General features: G+C 41.1%; 1 long non-coding RNA gene across 1 annotated transcript; it reads right to left on the bottom strand.

Moving 5' to 3' along the window:
- Positions 1 to 1120: 1120 nt before the first annotated feature.
- On the bottom strand, positions 1121 to 3976 carry LOC306925766. The gene is made up of 3 exons (XR_013790303.1): positions 3828 to 3976; positions 2390 to 2507; positions 1121 to 1146 (listed from the first exon to the last, which is right to left on the bottom strand). It is a non-coding gene; the product is annotated as an uncharacterized lncRNA (long non-coding RNA).
- Positions 3977 to 4698: the final 722 nt, after the last annotated feature.

Here is a 4698-nt window from a genome sequence, read left to right as displayed (position 1 = left end):
AGAAACAGTACATTCATCTATCATTAAAACGCATGACTTTCCATGAATGCTGCTCAAATTAAAAAGCTGCACACTCATGTAACATTCAGAAGTTGTTTTTTGTATTAACATTTAGTACAGAAAGCCAGGTCTTTAAACAATGCATAGATTAAACACAGAACGCACAGAAAAACATTTTTTAAATGTAGTGAGTACGATTATCCCTTTTCTGACCTGCTTCAGCAGGGTCCTTAAAATATTCAAACAAAACTTATTTCACCTTTACTGTGCGCATATTAAAACTATTATCTTGAGACAACAAAAAAAAGACTATATTGAACATGTGTACATATTAACCCCATGTATACAGCTCAGCCTCAGTTCACAAGGCTCTGCAGGGGTTTTCATTGAAAAAAAACTAAAGAAATTCCAAAAACCTAAGAATTGTGTGTTCATCTTCGCCCTCATGCTCTGGGCCGGACTTGACTTTAATACCAGGTACATTTCAAACGCAAGGAGTCTTCAATTTAAGGGCATCAAATATATAATTATTTGATGTCCAAAAGCATCCTTTTAAAAGGAACAACTAGATTCACAGTTACTTAAGCATACTATAAGCTCTTCCCCATAAACAGAGCTCAGAAACAATGTTCTTGCAGACATGTACCTTTGCAAAAAATAATGTCCAGCCCCAGCCTGACTGTTGGCAGCTGGATAGACCACAAACTAGCCAGCCATATATCATGACACCAACACCTTGAGTGAGCAAACACCATAAAACCTCATCAAGATCCTGGCATCAAAAGAATATGACTACATAACCCTAGCAGCAGCCCCAAACTCTCAATGAATGATCAGTGATGGATCCCAGTAAATTCAGTGTCCGAGTTTGAATATGACTGTGAGGTGAGGAAAAATGTCCTGATCCGAGAACATCTCCACTCTACTTCCTCCACTTCCCATTGGCTCATCATGTTTTCTCCGGGTTCAAAGCTGACCGGAGCAGCAGGCATCTCCTCAGGGACCTGAAGGCAGAGAAGGCACCTTCTCCATCATCTGTTTGGCACTGTAGTAGGACAGGCTTAGGCCCATGATGGCCAGCATCATGGCTATCTGGTGGACCGCACGGTCTTGTGGATGGGTTTGCACCTCACCAGACACTTGTCTCTGTGGAGATAGGAGCATAAAAGGGCACTGGTTATGCCAACAGTAGAAATACTGAACTGTTCTAAATAAAAGATGATTAAGACAAAAGGTATGATACAAACAGCCATTTACATAAACCGATTCATGCCAAGAAGCTTCTTCCTTTAAGTAAATACTATACTGAAAAATGATTTTAAGCAAAAAGGGCACAAGGTTCCTTGTACAAAATGAGAGGAGCGAAAACAATATTGAGCCGATAAGCTCCCTCATTGCCTTCCATGATCGAGCTTGGTCAGTGAGACTGAAGTATTTTGTTCTCAGGCATCTGGGGATAGCCACCTCTAAATATTAGTTTTTCATATAGGTCCGAAAGCAAGAGCCACAAGTAAAAAAATATATATATTTGAGATAAAGTCCTTGGTATTTATAGCTTTTAGAAGTCAGAATCTACAATAGAAGAGCCAGTGTATACAATTTTGCATAACTCAATTATCTATGGTCTGTTGGGCATTTGAGTCCACATCCACAACATGCTTTAGAAGCTCACAGGCAACCTTTGTCTTCCAATTAGTACGAATAACACTAACAAAAACAAGAACATGCAAGGAGTATGATCGCACATCATGACAGTAGATTAAACAGAGGGGAAATGACATCATTATGATTGGCTTCAAAACTAATCATATAACTAGCTTGGTGATGAAAGCGCATTGTGTGTCACTGTTGGAGGGGGCTCAAAGAAGGGCGTCATGGCCTCAAAGCACATCCTACAACTATACTGTATCCGAGGAGTGAAGACAATGCTAATCTCTGACAGATTAGTAATACTACAATATGTTGCCAATGTCAATCACACAATTTGCAGTGTCAGGCAAGTAGCAGAAAGAAAATGTTTTTCTTTGCAGGGACAACAAGCAGCTATGCAAACTACTCCAGGTAGTCTTCCAGTCAAAAGTCCATGCAAATGTAAAAAAAAAGTTATCAGAGAGAGAGCATTGTAGGGCAAAAAAGAAACCTCAGGATCTAAGACAGACACGTTTATGAGTTGGGGTTACATGCAGAAATTCTGATAATACATGTTTTATATACTATTTTACCATCAGAAACAATGCCCTGTTACCCTTCCAGGTCTCATCCAGTCGATTGTTGTGCAAGCATTCCACCATTCCCGAACCAACTAAGGTTGAACTGGACCTGTGCGACACTACTGATTTAAGTTCACAGTTGCCCTAGAATGTAACCAAAGTCATGGTGTCAACAGTACCTGAAGGAGACGGAAATATCCAGGTGTCAGTCTGCCTAGTCTGATGATCATGTTTGTCTGTGGTGGTGCAGAGATCTGGGAAAGACTGATCAGATCGTCTGTTGGAGCAGTTCCACACCTGCAGAGAGAGAGAGGGGGGGGCGTTAAAATGATTAACTGCATGTGATCACTGATCAGGAACATAAAAATAAAGTTGAATGGAAATGTAATTTCTATGAGAGGTGGCATTCAAAATGCCTGGAAGTGAAAGATTAATGTCACAACTTAAGCACAGTTCCCATCCCGTTTTGAATGAGACATACTGTAACTACACCGCTGACTAGCCTGTTGTAAATCAAAACTTATAAACTGAAACTTTGTGAAAGATACAACAGTATGTCTCTCAGAAAATGGAAAACAAGCTAAAAGCATTTGCTTGCAAATGAAGACCAGCATCTGCATAAGGAAGGAACACCTCTAGCCTGAAGCTATAGCACAAACAGAACAATGTCCCTGCATAGCAGTCAAGGCCAATTTGATCATCGCCCTGCCCAGTTCATATCCGTTAATGCCAATAACGGAAGTTACAGAACTCGTACATCTGTTCTGGACTAAATTTTTGATGTGATGTACTTGGCATGTTTTGGTCCACCCCCTACTGCTAAGAATGTCTCCCTTTATTACATTTCCATGTCTGAACTAGTTCTGTCTGACTAGAGACACAGTAACTCTATTCATGCTGCGTCATGAAGCAGGAAAATGACAAATTTGGTCAATCACCAGAGATAATCCCCTTAACGAGGGTGTTTAGTTGCCATGCGAAAAAACACAATTAAGAGTAAATGTGCTCAACACGCTGCGATCCACGTTTTCTGTTAATAGTTCAAATCGGATTGCCTCTGTTCTTTCAACCATCTGGTTAACGGCCAAGCTAGTGCTACACCAGGCTTTTCACGCACAAAACGCACGCGTTTACCCTAAACGCGTGCGTTGAATTTAGGTCCAGTCCTATTTTTAAAAAACACACGCGCGGGCCGCGCAAGAAAAGCCTGGTGTAGCTTGACCGTGAAGGTAGCATGTCAGGTAGATGGGACCAAACATGGACATGGAAGGGACAAGCTTCAAGATTCGAGCTCCCAAGACCAAACAATATGGGCTGCATCAGTTCAAGTCCAGTTATACTTAGATTTGCACTGGTATCGCATACAGAAAATAGCAGATCCACAAGCTCACTACTACGTGTCACGCTGTGACGCGTTGTAAGCTTATAGATTTGGTGTGTCTGACAAAACAAATCAAGGGTACAGAGAGAGGTATGTGGAGGGAATGGGAAGGTAAATCATGTGAGGAGGGATTGCTCTGCCAACCTGGTTGCAAAAAGATCCCTTTGTTTACAGGAAGCAACAACAAAAAAGTAATCCAGTTTAAAAGTTGCTCCTGGGTAGAAAGTTGATCTCACATGTGGAAAAGTAATAGGCCAATTGCTGCAGGATTGCTGCAGGATCTTCGCCTTCCAAAAAGTTTGCTGATGATAAAACTGATGGTTTCATGTGACCAGCCAAACTCTCTACTCCACAGCCAAACCAAAATGCCCTGCCCACCAGAGTGATGAAGATCAAGTACTGAGATATTCAACACTGAACTCCGCCCTTTATACAGCCCTGCTCTCTCGCCCAATCAGATTTGCAGGCTTTCTCAATGTACACGCCCACTGTCAAATACACATAGCTATCCAAATACACCACTCGTCACTGGGTTGCTTTCTCAAAACACAAAACCTTCCATGACATGGAATGATCATTAGAAATTCGCTCCAGTCAACACATGGTAAGGAGGGTGTAAAATTTTAAATGAAACAAATTAGGTCAGTAAATTAGTAATGTGCATGCCTAAATGAATGCATGCCAGAAACAAGGATAAACGAATGCAACAGCTCAGACCTATCCCTGTGCACACATGCTATTGAAAGGCCTGAGAACAATGAGCTTTACTAACAATAGTAATTAGTGTTTTGGTGGTGGATTTGGGATTTCATAGCATGGTTTGGTGTTATATAATCCTTCGACTGCAGAGTTGCAGATTCTCCCAACAAACTGTGTTTTTATATTTCGATGAATAATGCAATTTTCAACATTCTCTCTCTGACCTTTATTTTACCATCAGGTATGCAAGGGAAATGTGAAAATGCCAATAGGCATGATTTCCTATATTAGAGAACACATGCTACACAACATTATAGGTGACTGTACAATAGCTGAGGGCGTAGATGCCACCTGGTAATCAGAAGGCCACTGGTTCACCTCCCAGCCTGCACATATCGTATGCATGTC

The sequence above is a fragment of the Electrona antarctica genome, assembly GCF_951216825.1.
Source record: "Electrona antarctica genome assembly, chromosome: 6".
NCBI classification, from domain to species: domain Eukaryota; kingdom Metazoa; phylum Chordata; class Actinopteri; order Myctophiformes; family Myctophidae; genus Electrona; species Electrona antarctica.
Note: the sequence above shows the minus strand (reverse complement) of the source record. Positions and strands in the feature narration are given on the sequence as shown.